The sequence below is a fragment of the Lithobates pipiens genome, unplaced genomic scaffold (genome assembly GCF_037356315.1).
Source record: "Lithobates pipiens isolate NorthernLeopardFrog02 unplaced genomic scaffold, aLitPip1_a1.2 Scaffold_19, whole genome shotgun sequence".
NCBI classification, from domain to species: Eukaryota; Metazoa; Chordata; class Amphibia; order Anura; family Ranidae; genus Lithobates; species Lithobates pipiens.
In genome coordinates, this window is record NW_027507764.1 from 221,060,765 (window position 1) to 221,079,851 (window position 19,087).

Here is a 19,087-nt window from a genome sequence, read left to right on the forward strand (position 1 = left end):
TATTAGACAATCCCAATTCTTTCCATCTCTATCCACCACCTTCTTTAACATTTGTTTTAGGGTTTTGTTGAATCTTTCAACCAACCCATCTGTTTGGGGGTGATACACAGATGTACGCAATTGCTTCACTTTGTACAACTTGCATAATTCTTTCATAACCCGGGACATAAAGGGTGTACCTTGGTCCGTAAGCAGTTCCTTACAAATACCCACGCGGCTAAAAACAAGAGATAGCTCTTTGGCTATGGTTTTGGCCGAGGTATTTCGGAGAGGAATTGCTTCCGGATAACGGGTGGCATAGTCCAAAATAACCAAAATGTACTGATGCCCCCTAGCAGACTTCATTATCGGACCTACCAAATCCATTGCGATCCTCTCAAAGGGGACTTCAATGATAGGAAGAGGTACCAGCGGGTTACGGAAATGTGGCATAGGTGCCGACTTCTGGCACACAGGGCAGGAGGAACAATAATTTTCTGTTTCCTTCATGACCCCAGGCCAATAGAATCTCTGCAATACCCTCTCTGGTATTTTCGGTCCCCAGATGACCTCCCAGAATGTGCCCATGGGCCAATTCTAACACCAACTTCCTGTAAGGTTTGGGCACCACAAGTTGCTCAATGGTTTCTTCTGCCCTTTGAGCCACTCGATACAGCAGGTCCCTTTCCACAGTGAAGTACGGGTAAGTGCAAGTCTTATCTGGGTTCACTAACTCGCCATCTATTTTCACCACATTTTCCCGTGCCTTTATTAGGGTGGGGTCTTTTAACTGTTCTGTGGCAAAATTTTCCCTGTGAACCTCAAGATCCGAAAACTCCACAGACGGCATGTTTTCAACTGAGGATGTTGGCTCCTCCCCAGTTTCTCGAGTTTCCCCCGCCAATACCGACAAGGGAAATTCAGGAGAGTCCTCACCACTCCCAGAGGAATTCTGGTCATCTTCCTGGTTTATAGGGGCACCAATGGGGGCCTCAGGACAATCCCAGAGTTCCCAGAATTTTGGAAAATCCCTTCCCACAATAGCATCACGTGGTAAGTGAGCCACTAACCCCACCTGATGAGAGAGGTTACCTTTGGGGGTCTCAAAAAACACTGAAGTTACAGGATACTCTCGGGTGTCCCCATGCACACAAATAACAGCCACCCTGTTCTTCCCAGAGACCTCTGTAGTAACTAATTCAGCTTTTATCAATGTTACCAGGCTACCTGAATCTAGCAACACATCAACATGTCTACCATTAATACACATTTTACATAAATGTCTCTCAGGTCCCCGAATGGCAGTGCATGCAACTGTCGCAAACAGCGACTGACGTCTCTCCCTTATAAAGTCACATTGCATAGGCTCATCCACAACTGGGCAATTGGCTGCAATATGTCCCTCTTGCCGGCAGCGGTAGCAAATAATCTTTTTCGCTGCCTCTTGCAGCATGGGCTTCCTGGGCTGCTCCCGCCAGACCTTAGGTAGAACTCCCACCCTCTCACTCTCTCCACCCTCACCCCTTGGAGTCATCTTACCCGTCACTGGGGATGATCTGGTCCTAGGGGGGAAAGTCCGTGAGTCCCTGGAAGAGGTGGTCAGGTTCTCGGTAGCCAAGTACCTCTCAACCAGATCCACAAGTTTATCTGCATTTTCTGGGTCTCCATGGCTTACCCATTTTTGGATGGCAGTAGGAAGAGCTCTCAGGAAACGATCCATAACCAAACGTTCCACAATGTTTGGTGCAGTCAAAGTCTCTGGCTGCAGCCACTTCCTGCTCAGGTCAATGAGATCATACATTTGAGACCTGGGAGGTTTTCCAACCTGAAAAGTCCAGTTATGCACACGCTGAGCCCGGACGGCCAGGGTGACACCCAGCCGTGCCAATATTTCTGCTTTTAGCACCACATAGTCTTTTGCTTGGTCAGGCTCTAGGTCATAATAAGCTTTCTGCGATTCCCCAGTTAACAGAGGGGCCACCAGTCCAGCCCATTGCTCCTTAGGCCACTTTTCCCTTTCAGCAGTCCTTTCAAATGTGGTCAAAAACACCTCCGGATCATCCTCTCCAGTCATTTTTGTCAGTAAATGGCTCACACCAAAGGATGCGGTATTATTGTAACCACTTGCTTCATTGGTCTGCGGACGTTGCTGTATTAATGTCTCTATTTTCTGTTGAAAATTCTGCTCTTGCTTCTGCAACAGGTCTATGAAGCGGGCTTCAGATCGCTGCTGGGCTTGTTGCTGAGCTTCCAAACTCTGCTGGTGAGCCTTCTGCTGATTTTCCAAACTCTGCTGCAAAGTTGCATTTATCTGCTGCTGGGCTGCAAGGCTCTTTTGTAAACCTGCATTTGTTTGCTGCTGATTTGCATTTGCTTGTTGCTGGTTTGCATTTGCTAGAGCCAGCTGTCTCAGTATCTCCTCCATGCTGGCCTTAACAAAAAAAAAAGTGCCAAAATTCTCCACCAACTGTGAGGGGTTAGCTCAGCAGCGGGTGTGTGTGACCCCCTGGATGGGTTCACAACACAAAGTCAGGCACAGCAGACAGCGGTGTAGGTTCAAAAAACAAAAGATCCGGTTTATTTATGCTCCATGCAGTGATACATATAACAGCCAAACAAAATAAAACAAGAAAATAAATCCTGGTCAGCTTGACCTCTAACTACACACGTAGACTCCCTGTCTAACAACTGGGTACAGCCTTGTGCTGTACCAGTCCCTGCCTTTGTTGTAAAGGTTTTGCCACACAGGCGTTAACTCACCGCACAGTACAGGTGACACACTCCCCAGTCTATACAACACAAAACTGGTTCCAGGATGGAGCATCTCTCTATGCATGCTGGGGTTTTTTGTAGAGGTCTTAATGAGCCCACTTACTACAGCTGGGCTCATTAACTCTTCCCCTCTAATTGTAAAAGTCTGCATAAAGCCTGAATCTAGGACACACATATTTCCCATCCTGGATACAACCAGGTGATTTTACCTGCGTGCTGCCACAAAGCATAAAATCAACGCGGGACATGGAGTTGTGGGAAGCCGAAAAGCAGGAGTAAGTCTTTGTAAGGGGAAATTTATAGTGCCAAATGTCTACTAAATGGAGAGTGGAGATCAGTTTAGAAAATTTGGTCTCCCTGGTATCCGTGCCTGAACCCTGTGAAGTCTGTAATCTATCTAGTGCTGGCCGCAGAGTGGTGTTAAAGTCTCCCATCCAGATCGCTGGTATTGCGGGGTGTCAGGTCATAAGGGCGAGTCCCTCCATAATCACAGTCATACTAAATGGGGGAGGTATGTAGAAAGCCAGGAGGAGAAACTGTTCACCATATAGTTTGGCTTGGAGAAACACATATCTACCATGTGGGTCGGTAATTACTTCACATAACTCGAAGTGTACCAATTTGGCTATTAAAAGTGAGACACCTCTGGCGTGAGTAGTGTGAGTGGAATGATATGCCCTCCCCACCGACGGGCGGCGGAGGGCCATCTGAAGCCTCCCTTCTATATGCGTCTCTACCAATGCCACCACATCCGCTCTCTGCCTCTTTAGGAATGAAAGTGCTGCCGAGCGTTTAATTTTCTCGCGCAGGCCCCTCACATTCCATGTTAGGAATTTTATAGATGTCATCGTATAGCGTAGGAAAAATAACCCCTCTCCAGGATGTCCCCTTTAGGATCACCTGTAGAGAATCATGCAATACCAAGACGATGAGTAGTATTAAGACCTGCCACAGAGCTAGCCATGAATAAGGTAACAAAGTAAGACATGTATCTGTTACAATCTCCTCTTGTAATAACACTCGTGCACTTACATTTTGAGAAAATACCTGTAGAACATTCCCCTCCCCCCTCCCCCCTCCCTACCCCGCACCCACCCCAACACGTGCGGGCATTATCCGTCAACAGTTGTGAACTAACACCCCAGAGTCCCATCTCTTTAAAAAATGTGAAAAAAGAGGGACAAAAAGAGGGTAAAATAGTAGGGATAAAAAAGAGAAAAAACAATGCAGCCCCTGCGTACAGCTAAGGCCTCTGGTCAGGCATATTCGTGCAAAGTGGTCAATAGTCGCATGGCTGTGCAAGTTGGTAGGAGGAGCCAGTGTCAGATGCCGGTTCCGTCTGTAGTTCCGGCAAGGCCGAGCTCTAAGAATGAATGGAGCCAAGCATCGCTGCGACTCAAGATCAAGTGGAAAATACAATATACAATGGACCAGAGGTACGTTAAACACCTTGGGATACACCTCTTCAGCCAATGCACATTTTCCCGTAGTTGGTTCCGAGGACACAATATGAACAATGAAAAGTTGCAAAAACAGCTGATGAACAACCCCCTTCCCCCTCCCTGCCCTACACCCACCCCAACTTGTGCAGGCATAATCCCTTAACAACTCTGAACTTCCATCTGGGAAAAAAGGAGACTGCGTGTATATATATACGAGCCAACCGTCACGTAAAATCATGAGAATGGGGTCTAACTGAGCACCCCTGCGTGTTGTTATGACAAATAGGCAGCACAACCCAATTCCTCTGTTCGTCTGCATAGTAGTGGTTCCCAGTGGTTGGTGGGGCGTAAATTCGCCGCACTATGCATGCAGCTTGTAGGACCAGTACACATCCACAGCCCCGTGTGGCGGATAAATGTAGAAGTAGTAAAAAAGGGCTTCCATAAGGGAAGCAATGATATAGATAAAGTCCACTCCAAGTATTCAAACAAATGAAAAGAAGAGAATTTGCAGCGGTGGGGTCAGCAGAGGTATAGGGTTCCACCCGTCTCTCCAGACCGATAAGATATTCCGAAGTGAAGGCACAGAGGTGTGATACAGGTCAAGGTGGCAATGCGGCAGAAGTAGTTAAGACAGTCAGAATTATGACGGAAACAGGAGGCAAAAGGATCTCGCCACGTGACTCGCCCAGAGTGCGGTCAGTCACCCCTGCCGTGGGCAGGCCCACGCTCCAGCCAGGAGATGACCTCACGAGGGTCCTCAAAAAACAACACCCGGCCATCATGTTCCACTCTCAGACGTGCAGGGAAGAGCATGGAATACTTCAGGTGACAGTCACAAAGTCTGCGCTTGGCCTCCATAAAGCTCTGTCGACGTTTCTGTATTTCAGCCGAGAAGTCAGGAAATATTGCCACCTTGATGTTTACCCCTCTCTCTCGCCAGCCGCAGTACAGCATCTCTGTCTCTGTAGTTTAAAAGTTTTGAGATAAAGGTGCGAGGAGGGGCCCCCTGAGGAGGAGGCATCCTATGAGCCCCTTCCACCGCCAGCATGGGGGAGAAGGCCTCCTGACCGTACGTGGTCACCAGTAGTTTATCCAGGAATACCGTTGGGTCTCTACCCTCCGTGCCCTCTGGGAGACCGATGAAACGGAGGTTACACCTCCTCAGGCGATGTTCCATGTCATCTTGCTTGGCAAGCAGCTGGTTAATCTGCTTCTGCATGCGTTCAGATCCACTCTGTAATGGCGGCAGGATATCTTCCACTGTACTGATGCGGGTTTCCATCTCTGTGACCCGTTCGCAGATTTTCTGGAAGTCCTGTCTAATCAGAGACACATCCATCTTGACCCCCTCGATCTGGGCAGTAAGGGATGTCCTGCACAGTGTGATTGCTTCCAGCAGTCTATCTGTGTCTCCCTGTCCCCGCTCCCCTCCCGTCCGCTCAGCACCACCATCTTCCCCCGCCTCCTCTCCCCCAGTCTGGCGGAATTGTACCAGCTTTGCCGCGGTGAATTTCTGGCTCTTTGGGGGGGACCTGATCTTAGGCACAGGTGCAGCACTTGAAGCCCCTCAGGGTAAATGAGGAAGACTGTGGAGGAAATCCCAGGGACAGGGCCTGCTGCTAGCCTGAGGGTCGGGTGTACCAAGATGGCCGCCGGCCTCCGTGCACAGGCCGGAGCCACGGACCATCCTGAGGGCAAAGAACTGATAGAGTGCTCACCTCTCTGCTCAGTCTGTAAGCAGAGGAAGCCCAGGAGGGACAGGAGAAAGGCAGTGTCCACAGGCCCAGCGATAGCTCCGAGGAAGGGTGTCCCAAGATGGCAGCAGACCTCCGCAAGTAGGCCGAAGCCGGGAACTTGCCTAAATGCAGCCGCCGCGCTGGACGATCGCGGCCACGATCCGACCCCCAGGAAACCTGGGAGCAAGCCAGCTGCGAAGAGGGTCCCCAGAGGAGCCGGCCACCCGCAGGGTATGCTGATTGGAGTGGAGGATTTCAATATAAAAGGATTAATGTGTGGAGCTCTGGTCATGCAGGACCTACTCCATGCTCCTTCAAGCCACGCCCCCAAGAAAGCCACTTTTAACTAAAAATGACATCACATCTCATGTAGAGTTTGTCAGGGGAACTTGAGAGACTTTAAAATGATTGTAACCCCCCACCTGGTAAACCCTCACCTGCCCTTTCAGCAGAAGCAGTTTGAAATAATAATGAAAGTCAAAACATTTGTTTATAAATATAAAAACATTATAAAAAGGGGGAAATGGTATTTATTAGTATATCGCTAACCCCCGAAGGAGCTGCTGGTTTTATTGGGCTTACCGTTACCTTCTGGTCTGCTTCTCCATCTAAGGATTCCCGTGGTAGATGGCCCGAAGAAATGTGGAAACTGACACTGAATCTTCTGTTGGGTTATTTATTTGAAACAGAAACAGAGTCTTTCAATGTAGGGTAGAGGGTTAGGCGTAAGTTCAGGTACTTTAGACTGCAAAAGTGGAAAGTATCTTATAAGAAAATCCGGAGAATAGCAACCGTTTCACAACTGGATTTTACAACCCCCAGATAGACCTCCTCTCACTAGGTCTAGCAGCCGGTAGGGTGTTCGGTAAAGTCTCCGCCACAGACATGAGTGTAGGATGTTTGACAAAGTCTCTGCCACAGACTTGAGTGTAGGATGTTTGACAAAGTCTCTGCCACAGACTTGAGTGTAGGATGTTTGACAAAGTCTCTGCCACAGACTTGAGTGTACACTGAGGGACGTAGACAAATTTAAAGAGCTTTCATACAGTACCAGTATCTCTCAGCCGATCCGGCGATACAGTATGAGTGTTGATCCAGGTTGCGCCCTTCAACTAAGCCTCCAGGCTCCTTCAGAGAAGCCAGCCTTGCGCACGGCCTTCTCCTGAAGAGTCTTCCCCTGGGGTTCTTCAGTTGCTGGGCCTCTCCCTTCAGGTGAGATGACACCGGACCACCCTTGAATCAGTAGGCCCCGAGTGGATGGCCGGTCCCTGCAGTTGCAGTGCCTTGGGCCAGCCAGCCCAGAGACTCAAAATGCATGGTTCCGCACCCCAGGCCAGGAGGGCCATGGGGCTGGGTCAGAAGGACCACCAGAACCGAACAGACAGAAAATAATCTCCCTGAAGCACGTGATGTCGGTACCTTAAATACCACCTCCCAGAATGCACAGCAGGAGAACAGTTGCATTCACTACACCCAGCTAAACTGCGTTCTCACACTTGCCGGTGGTGACAGCGACACCTGCAGTCAATGAGAACCCAGCACAACCCAGATGGACTGGTACTGAAACCAGAATTAACCCCAAAACCCAACTGTGGTTTCAGGCAATATTAACTTTAGAAAAAAACATAGCGCCTGCTCGTCAGGAGCCAGCGCTACATAAGTGTTTACATTCCATCTGTTTTCAGCTGCATAAGAGCAAGGGGAGGAGAAACAGCAGCATACCAAGCTTCCTAGTGAATGGCTGTGCAGGGGGGGGGGGGTGTGGCAGGACAAGTATGATCATTGGAGGAGAGCAGGCATGGATAAAGAAGAGAAAGAGAACATATTGTACATCATCATAAATGCAGGAAAGATGATGGTGACTGCATACTGTGCTGATGTTTTTCTATCAGCAGGCCCCAAAGGCTTGTGAGAAAACATTGTAAGATGAATATAGGAAACTTAAAGCATTTATTAACCCCCAAAAAACTGATCCTGTTCCCTTAAAGCATGTTATATAGCACAGCACTTGTGCTGTGTCATTTGGCCCCCCATATCAACTGTAATACCTGTCTGATTCTGCCTGGCTATGCCATTCCCCTGTAATTTGATCAAGATATATCATGGCTGCTGAGCCCTGACACCATTGTCAGCATATGTGCCTCCGTCAGCTGCAACTCTGCTGTCTGTTTCCTGTGTCCTCTCGCTCCGTGCCAGTGTCTGCCATCCCCCCTCCCCCGCTCCTGCTGCTCTCATACTTAACATTAAAAGCTCCCAGCCCCTCTGTATTAGAACAATAAGTTCCCTTGTGTCTCTGTTATATCATAAATATGCTTATCTGTACTGTTGACGTAGCATCTTCCTGCAATCATGTGACTCCTCAGCTCTGTCTCTCCTCCCCGGCTGTTCTAATACAGAGGGGATTGGAGCTTTTTATACAAGTTGCTTAATAACCACTTTAATGGCCCTTTCACACTAATGCCTTTTTGCTTGTTTTTTACCTTAAAAAATTGCTATTTGGAAAGTCCTGGTTGAAGCAAGTTTGCTGTGCTTTTCAAAACTGCACCAAAAACGCAGCTCTCCATTGAAATTAATAGGAGGCGCGGTTGCGTTTTTGGTACATTTTTTGACACCAAACAAAAAAACGATATATGTACATAAAATTACCCATGTTCCATGCGTGTTTTCTGTACCACGTTCCAAATGCACTGGGTGTGCCATCTGCTGTAGATGGCAATAGATTTTTTACCCAGACAGTTCGGGTTTGGAGTCACGCATCCAGGTTTCAGACTGCCTGGATTCTGGACACATTATTCAGACTGGACTATGGCTTCCCAGCAGGGTTGCTAGCTGCAGTTGTCTAAGCTGAGAGTGTCTTTTACACTCTTTCATGCTGCCCAAATCCAGCACTAACAACCCCCCTCCCCCCTCAAACACACACTCATGGGAAAGGAAAGAGGGCTCGATGCCTCAGAAAAGGAAAGTGGGGACTGGAAATTTGAAGTCCAGCAGCCTCAGATACATCTGGATGATAAGTGCTGACTGCCAAGGGGTGAGTGAGCTCACCATCCATCCCTGTCTGTGACTGAAGTCTGCCCCTTCTCTCTCCTGCCTCTGAGTGAGTACACTAAGATAAATCAGGGTTCTCAGAGTACCCCTTACATCAGAATTCCCCTTTACACTGGAGGCCACAGTATTTCCCCTTACATCAGAGTACTCAGTGTCCCCCCTTAAATCAGGGTTCCCAGAGCATTCCTTATGTTAGAGTCCCCAGAGTTCTCCCTTACATCATAGTCTGCGGAGCCCCACCGTACAGTAAAAGGGAACTCTGCGAGTTCAGATGTAAAAGGGGAACTCTGTGGACTCTGATGTAAAGGTGGACTCTTGTTATTAACTTCATATGTATGATTAGAAATGTTATTTATTAGCAAAATATATGTATAAAAAAAAAAATTGCTGTGCACCGTTAAAGTGTTCGGGTCTGACTTGAAGAAAAGGTGGCAGCCCTATTGGTAGGTGTTGCATTACCTCCTCATTTACTAGTAGAACCCTTTAATAGACACAGGGGGTGCAGAAATGCCCAGTACCTTTCAGCATTGAGCAGGTGCACCCCTGTGTTTTGGGGGAACCATTCTGAAAGCACCCCCAATCCTGAAGGGCATGCAGCTGATATCAATAAAGCAAGGCAGTTAATGCTTCCTACCTCCCTTGCTATTGGCACAAAAGCTTGCATGCTTGGTGTGTTGGCCTGATTAAAGCTTGGAGGGGTACGTAGTTTTTTTTTATTATATTGTTTACATTACAAAAAATAAAACGTTAACCCCAACTGATTCTATGTGAGGGTAAAGTGTGTGTATAGCAAACCTTATTTTGACTGTCTTGCACAGTGTAGGAAATGGTTACCTCTGTTTAAAAAATGGACTATCGAAGCAACAGGAAATGTGAGGAAGAAAATATGTCTGACAGTTGTAAGTGAAACATTTGTTCCCATTGGAAGATTTCCTCTCACATCTTGGTCTAGTGGCACTTTGGATTTCTCCTCACCTTCTATCTCCGTGATAAACAGAGGTGTGAACAGGGGCGGACTGAACATTCGGGCACTCGGGCACTGCCTGAGGTCCCCATGCCACGAAGGGGCCCCATCAGGGTTGCCAGCCTCAATAAAACCAGGGACAGTATGTAAAAATCTGTGTTTTTAAAAAAAATCCCAAGAATATAGCTGCCCCGCTTCTCTAGTACCCTTTCAGTGTGTGTATTTGTATTCTGTGTGTGTGTAAACTGTGTGTGTATATTGTGTGTCTACATGTATACTGTATATGTGTGTGTATACTGTGTGGCCCCATAATCTATTACCTGGGCCCCCCATAATCTCCTATTGCCCAGGGGCCCCATAATCTTCTCCTACTGCCCAGGGGCCCCATAATCTCCTATTGCCCAGGGGCCCCATGAGTTGTCAGTCTGCCCATGGGTGTGAATCATTATAAAGGGGCACAGCAAACAATATAAACCTGGCAGAAGGCCTAACCCCACAAATTTGTAGTAAAGATCTTCTACATTGGAAAAACAGATGTTCAGAAATTTAACTTTCACTGAACAAATTTCTACTTAGAGTGAATCCTGGACAAAGTATTCTGGGTTTATGTAGCGGGGGGGAATGTTTGACAAGTGTCGGACAAATCTTTTATATATCTGTTCCTGAGTTTATTATGTAAATTATATTCCCTTCAGGCCATCCGTGTATTTAAAAATCAACTGAGATGGGTAGAAAATTGGCCCCTGAACAGTGACTGTATCCTATGAGATGTAGTCATTGTTTGGGTAGTCAGTCAGCCGCAGATGTTGTAACTGCCTGAATACAATAACCAGCAGTTCTTTTTCCATGGCATTAAGTAGAAAAGAATCTAGCCCGTGGGGCTGAATAATAGATATCTACATATGTATGACTAGCCTAAAGCCTGGTACACAGGAGGTGTTTTTCATTCACCTCAGCGGGCTGAATAAAAAAAAAAACTGACAGATCGCAGCACTAACACAAGCAATGTTAGTACAGTGATCTCCCCTGCTGTGCTATTGGCCATTAGCTGTCAGCAATGATGAGATGTCAATCGGATGCCGGTTTTCCAGCATGCCCGTTCAGCAGAAGCCAGTCGTGAGAGAGGAAGCTGTACACATGAGCCGTACTAATGAATTGAACGCTTTTGTCTGATTTTTGGCCCTTGCGTACCTGGTCAAAGGGTTTATCCAAAGAACAATAAATGTTTGCATAACAATGCTATGAATGTGCAAAAATTCGATCTGCCTGGGTCCATCAGCAAAAACCTGACAGCCCCAACAATTGCCTGAATAAAAAAGAATACATACAGTATTCAATAAAAAAATGTACATTTTTAGGTTGAGACAGATTAAGCAGCAGACATTGCTGGTGTTGGGGGTAATCAGAAGTTCAATCGCGACAGTCCTATGTAATGGGTTGTCCTTTATTTGACCAAAGAAGCATAAATTGGCAGTGGCGGCCCGTGCATTGTGGGCACATGGGCGCCGCCCGCTGACACCTCCGCTGCCCACCCTATTCATGTGCCCGGCCCCTTTTAGGATGCAGAACACATTAAATACTATGGCGGGGATAGGCTGGGGGGTGTGTATTTTGAAGCACGTGATTAGAGCCAGAGGCTCTAATAGGCTTCAAAATAGGGTGGGCTCAGGGCGCAGAGCACTGCGTCCCGATTCCACCCTGTTGTGTGACATAGCAAATTCATTTTTCGCTATTTTCACATTAATGTTCCTCCCTGCCAATCGAGAGGCAGGTTAGTGAGACCTGTCTCCCGATTGGCCAAAGCATTAGGTGATCCTATTGGATGCCTAACGCTTTGGTGGAAGAGGAGACATGGCGGAGGAAGCCTGAAGACTGGAGCTGAGCAGACACAGGAGTCGCGGCTTCCTGCCACTACAGAAGAAGCGGAGGAGAGCCCCGTCACTCCAGGAGAGGAGCAGAGCCTTTTAAAGTCATGCCATGTGTGAAACATATAGGCTGCTGTTTCTTACCTAGTTATGTAAAATATATTTGTAAACATGTATCAGGAAAAGAGAATGGGAGAGAGAAATCTGGTCAGACACTTTCCCATTCATAGTTTGTGTTATAAGCAATGTAATCAGTGAAAAATGTTTCTCAATGGAAGGAGTATGTCCCCATCAGATCATCTTTAGTACAGTTGAGCCACCAGGAGACCTGAAACTCTCTCAGGACCAGAAGTTCAGCCGCAGGAAGAGGACAAGACAACCTTGGAGTGAAGATTAGTACAGAATCCAGCAGTCGGGACATACTTCATTATAGGTAAGAAAAATAACTAATGATGTAAAAAAAAATAGGGCTGTGGAAATTAAAGATTAATTTCTCGATTCATTTTTTTTGATCAATCAAAATTCTTTTGATCGGTACTCACCTCTCGGCCGGCTTCTGGGTCTTCAGGGAGTTCCGTTGGAGAATCCGGTGACGTCATGGAGGAATCCGGAGATGTTGAAGATCTGATTGAATGTAATGTGTACGGGGGAGGAGCTACGCATGACGTCACCTGCTGCTGCCCTACAGAATTAACATGATTGTCAGCTTTACATGCTGTGTTTTTTTTTTTATCTTTATGTGATAGTTTGTGTTTGTACACAAAAATGAAATCTTATACTTAAGCGGTGAGCATTTAGATCTTTTCTTTCTACCCATGACCTGGCCTCCTTGCTGAGATCTAAGGAGACATGAGAGAAGTTTATGGTCCGTGTTAACCCTTTTGATACTCGCTTGCATGACCACCTGTTTGCACAGGGGTCCATGCCATAAGGTGAGAGTGATTAGTTAGACTGGAGGTGGAGGGATTGTCACGCTACTGTGGAAAACAACATTTCTTACGTCAGCGCTACAGTTTGAATTTAAAATGTATTTGTGTGAACTGTGAAGTTAAGTCATGGATTGTGGAAATGTACTAGTGTCGGGTGATTGTATATAGTGTATCCCACATTTACCACTGACTAATGCAGGATCTGTATGTACGTTATAATTCATTGAAATTAGTCGATTAATCGATTTTAAAAAACGATTAATCGAACAAGAAAATTTTAATCAGTAACAGCCCTAAAAATATTTTATTTTTTTACTAAACTTCAGTGTTAGCAATGCCTCCCCTCCATAGATACAGTATACAGTGAGTGAGTGATGGGCAGGAAGTGTGTTACTGGTAGGATATTCAAATATATGTAAAATGCCTGAAAAGAAAATAAACCTAATGCAGCTACTACCTTTAAGGATTGGTAAACTTCCTTATGTTACATTTTTGTTCCTGGGTTTAAGCTCCTTCTGGTTCATGCACATTGTAAAATAAGCAGTTTATAATTTGCAGTGCTTGCTACATAGATTGCTTGCTTGTGACCCATTTTCAGCTCAGCTGAAGCCTCAGTTGTTAGTGACTTATGGTTCAGCTGGACAATGATCAGTGGCTAAATAAAATTCTTTATCTGTCCAAAATTCACTGGCACTATTAAGTGTGCCAAGTAGAAAAATAAAGTGGTCAAATGAAGGTCAGTTAAAAAGTATATTTTATGATTTTGTGATAACAATTTGTGAATATACATTGTCCTACATTTTTATTAGTCTCCTGATTAACTAGATTTCAGGGTAAGTGATTTTCTCATGCTATTCATGCATTTTGAGAAATATACACTGCACTTGTGGGTTTTGTTAAAGAAATGTGCTTATTCAAGCATTCCAAAGACAGCTGTAGAAAATGATAAAAAGAAATGTCTACAGTGTTTGTGGGAAGAAATTGATTTTACATGTGGCTATACAGTAAAATATGATGACAATGTGCAAAGTGCAGTAGCCCAAAGCTACAACTCAGATCTAATTTTATTGTACTCTGATAAATAAAAATGCCAATGATCAAAGTCAAAGATCTTCTATCCAATCCAGTGCCCATCTAAAATGGAACTCATCAAAAGTGCCCCATTTCTCCATTCTTATGCATTATTGCTATGGAACACTTAGCAACTGTCATGAGAACCAATGGGGATGATTTACTAAAACTAAATAGACTGTGCACTTTGCAAGTACGGTTACTCCAGAGTAGGGATAAGCCCAGGGTTCAAGTCAAACGTAAGTTCGACTCGAACATCAGGTGTTTGTTCTAAAACAAACCGAACATATGGGGCGTTCCCGGAAAATTAGAGTGCTGCAGAATGCCCCATAATGCACTGCGAGATCACAGTGCATTGCTGTAGGATGATTGGCCAAAGCATGCACCTGACCTGCATGCTTTGGCCAATCACAGTGCGCTCTGCTGAGAGAGCCACTATATAAGGCTGCTTACAGAGCGGCCGTGTGTAGTGTTGTTGATGTGGACAGAGAGATATCTTGAAATAGATTAAGCAGGCAGGTTATTCAGTTAGGCCTTGCAAAAGTATTCACACCCCTTGGCTGTTTACCTATTTTGTTACATTAAAGCATTTAGTTCAATGTTTTTTTTCAATCTGAATTATATGTGATGGATCAGATCACAATAGTCTAAGATGGTGAATTAAAATTAGAAAAATATATACATAAAACTACTTTTCAGAAATAAAAAATGGATAATAGGGGGTGAATACATACACACATGCCAATGTTAGAGCTGTTTATGGGCTTTATAAGCCCTTGTACACACATTCGGACATTCCGACAACCAAATCCATCAGATTTTGTCCAAAACTGTTGCATAGACACAGTCGGACAAAGTTGTCAGAAAATCCGATTGTACTTAACGTGATGACGTTATTTCATTAGGACGGGTCTACGTTCAGGCTAGTAGCCAATAGCTTTGGTCTAGGAATTTGATCTAATCATGCGTGGCACTTTGTCCAATCATGTGTAGAGAATTCATGATCCGATCGGACTTTGTCCGATTGGATCATGTTGTCGGAAAATTTTATAGCCCAGCTGGAAAACGTGGTCTGTCGGATACTCAGACGGAAACAGTCCGATGGAGCCCACGCACTGTTAGATTATCCGACAACACGGTAATATCGGACATTGTCCATCGGAATGTCCGACCGTGTGTACAAGGGCTAAGTGTCACATGATCTGTCATTACATATACACATGTTTTTGAAAGGCCTCAGAGACTGCAACACCTAAGCAAGAGGCACCACTAACCAAACACTGCCATGAAGACCAAGGAACTCTCCAACGAAGAAAGGGACAATGTTGTTGAGAAGACAAAGTCGGGGTTAGGTTATAAAAAATATCCAAATATTTGATGATCCCTAGGAGCACCATCAAATCTATCATAACCAAATGGAAAGAACATGGCACAACAGCAAACCTGCCAAGAGACGGCCACACAACAAAACTCACGGACCGGGCAAGGAGGGCATTAATCAGAGAGGCAGCACAGAGACATAAGGTAACCCTGGAGGAACCGCAGAGTTCCACAGCAGAGAAAGCAGAGACTGGAGTATCTGTACATAGGACGACAATAAACCTTAAGCGCCTTAGAGTTTAACTTAATGGGAGAGTGGCCAGAAGAAAGCCATTACTTTCAGCAAAAAACAAAATGGCACATTTTGATTTGTGAAAAGGCATGTGGGAGACTCCCAAAATGTATGGAGGAAGGTGCTCTGGTCTGATGAGACTAAAATTGAACTTTTTGGCCATCAAAGAAAATGCTATTTCTGGCGCAAACCCAACACAACATCACATCACCCAAATTCAAAAAGGAAACCCCCTTAATGGGACTTTATTCGACCACCAAGACAAAACTAAAACATACATTTTATTTATAAAGTACACAATCATAAAAAGAAACACATAAACACCAGATGTTCTCCAATAAAATATACAGCCAAAAAATTATTACAGCAAAAAACATCTATACAAAGACCACTAATAATCTCGTAGATATCCCAAACCCGACGCATTTCCAGTTTCTGTTGTTACAGAACTTTCATCAGGGGTAGAGAGCAGGAACTGGTAATATTGTGGTATTTCTACAGCAAAAAGACAAAAAAGAGATATGAAAAAAAAACCTACACAGGGTAGGGGAAAGGGAAAAGGACAGAAAGGGGAAGGCGGAAGGGGGGAGAAAAAGGAAAAAGGGAACAGGAAATAAAGATATCCTCCCAAACTATGACACACAGGTCCACAACGTAGACTACTTCAGTGACATATCAACATACAGCCCACCTTCTTAGAAGCACTCTTTCAAGTGTGTAAGATGGAAGCGCTTAAGAGTGACGAAATCACTTAAACACAATGCTGGATCTATAACTGACATGGTAACACATGGCGCCGTCCTCCATAAATAGCTTCAGAGTACAGGATGTGAGTGTTACATCCACTGTCCCTGTGACAAAGAGAAAATATGTGGAAAGCCGAGGTTTCGAAATTAAAATTAATCCAAAGAGATATAAGTATGTTCAGATAACTATATCCGGTGTGGTTCATATTGCATACCCTGTTTCCCTGAAAATAAGACCTAGGGTGATTGTCGGTGATGGCTGCAATATAAGCCCTACCCCTCAAATAAGCCCTACCCGGTTTCCTCGAAAATAAGCCCTACTCTGGAAATAAGACCTACAAGGACTTTAACTAGGGCTTATTTGGGGGTAGGGCTTATATTGCAGCCATCACCGACAATCACGCTAGGTCTTATTTTCGGGGAAACAGAGTACTAGTCCCCACACACATGCATACACGGAGGGTACAGGGTGAAACCATAATATATAGACAGAAAGAAAGAAAAACATCCCCGCCACTTACTGGTAACCAGGAAGTGGGTCTGACTCCATTTTCTTGGAGCCTAAATACCAGCAATATGGCCGCGATTGGTCAGGATCATTAACAATGCTTTCCATGGGCAAAAATCATAAAACATTTTTGAACTAAGCAAAAAAGCAAATAAAAGTTGGATTCTGCGTATTGTGATCCTGAATCTGACAGATGGGTGAGTTCCTCTTTACTCTCATCTGTCATGCTCAGAAACGTGTAGGCCTCTTCACTATTGTACGTTTGATTGGACATTTTTCCATCTAAATTTCCTGAGCATTGCTCCATGAGCCCACCCAGGTGTTCCAACAGTTAATGAATATTCGCTGAAGCCCACCACGCTGCCTACCACTGACCGACCGATGGAGGTACTGTTTGCTGCCCCCTCTCCCCCCCAATTTTTTTTTTACCACAGGCCACCACTGCTTGGTTGTGGCATTTTTGCAAAAGCTATTTTTCTTTACTTGTTCTGTTTACCATTATCATTGAAAGTGAAAGTAAGAAAAAATGCTCAAATTTTGAGTTGTCCCCAGAAAAGTAAGAGAGGGGAAATCGTCCAATAGAGATACTAGTTCTGGTGGCCTGGGGGTCCCCAAGGGATTCCCTTTTTTAGCAGGAATTTCCTCTCACCTGTTTTGGCTATGGGGCAGGAAGTGAAGGCAAATCTCCCAATGGGACACAGATGGCAAAAAATAAACTGACAGGGGTTATAGCTCTCCTTTACTGTATCCAAAATGAAATAAAACATTTTGATTACAGTTCTGCTTTAAGCTCTTTCATTTTAAGATTATTGAGACTGGGTGACTCCATAGGAATCTGAATGCTTTTGGAAGCCCTATGTGTGCACAATATCGACTGTCCACATATAATATCTCAGTACCTATCGCATACTTTTACAAAATCCCCTTTTATACATGAGACTGGGAGAGGGAATAGGGACATTCCATCTCGGGAAGAAGACTAGGACAAATCGTTCCTCTTGACATTTTAATATAAATTTAGCCAATCAAACCCAAGAGAGACATTTTAAAGTTCTAATCAGATTGTACAGAAGTTCAGCCACAATGCACAAAATTATACCATCAATCCTTCAGAGGTTATGTTGGGGACGTGGGGAGCTAAGAGGTGCCTTACTGCATAAATGGTGGACCTGTTCTTGCATTCACCTTTCTGGAAATCTATATTTGATTTTCCAATGATTGAGTGACAAAACCTAGTGACACCTGAAGTGCCACTTCTATCAATAACACCTGGGTCAATTGCAAAGGTCAAAAAGGGCATCATTCGATTTCTCGTATCTGCAGGGCATAAACTGATTCCCAGACATTGGAAAGTGACTACAATCAGTATCTGAAGTTTTTGGTATTATGGTATAACTGGATTGATTTTTCTACATCATTCAAAGTTCAGCCTGTTCTAAGCAAAACATCATACAGAATTTTGGCTATGCGTTAATGTCAATCTCAACATTCTCCCCTTTCTATTTATTTTTTCTCTTTTCCATGTTCTCCCCTTTCACACGGGCGGATAGAATTGTGCTTTTAGCTGCAGACAGATGACGTTATCTACTGCAGCTAAATGCACTCAATGCTTTCCTATGGCCCCATTCACACACTGCGTTTAGTGATGGTTTTGTTACATGCGGTTTTGTGCAGATAGAAAAAATAAAGTTGACTGCGTCCAGGAACAATTTACTGCAGCTATCTGCTCATAACTGCAGGTGATCCCAATGTACTATTTATCCTGCAGATAGCAGCGGCAACAAGGAAAGAAAAACAATAGGAAGCACATCAGAAATGGCAAGAATTTTCCAAATGCAGCTAAACGCAGCCGCATGTAACCGCAGCTAAATCACAATGTACAACTGCAAGTAAACGCTGTGCCAGGATTCTCTGAATTTCAAAATAACAAAACTTGCTTTTAACTGCGGCAGAATAGCCGCCCGTGTGAAAGGGGCCTTCTTAGATATCCTTCTTAGCCCCTGTACACACGGTCGGAGATTTCCACAACCAAATCCGTCAGATTTTGCCCGTCGGATCTTGTCCGAAACTGTTGCATACACACGGTCGGACAAAGTTGTCGAAAAATCCGATCTTTCAGAACGTGATGACGTAATTTCGTTACGATGGGACTACATTCAGGCTAGTAGCCAATAGCTTTGATGTAGGAATTTGATCTGAGCATGCGTGGCACTTGGTCCGATCAAAATTCTCTACACATGATCGGAGTATGTCTGATCGAACCAGTTGGTCGGGAAATATTTCCAACATGTTGGAAAATTGGGTCCGATGGAGATTCGGACGGAATCAGTCTGATGCATACCACACACAGTCGGATTATCTAACGACACCAGCCGATAAGACGCATTCCGATGGATTCTCCGACCGTGTGTA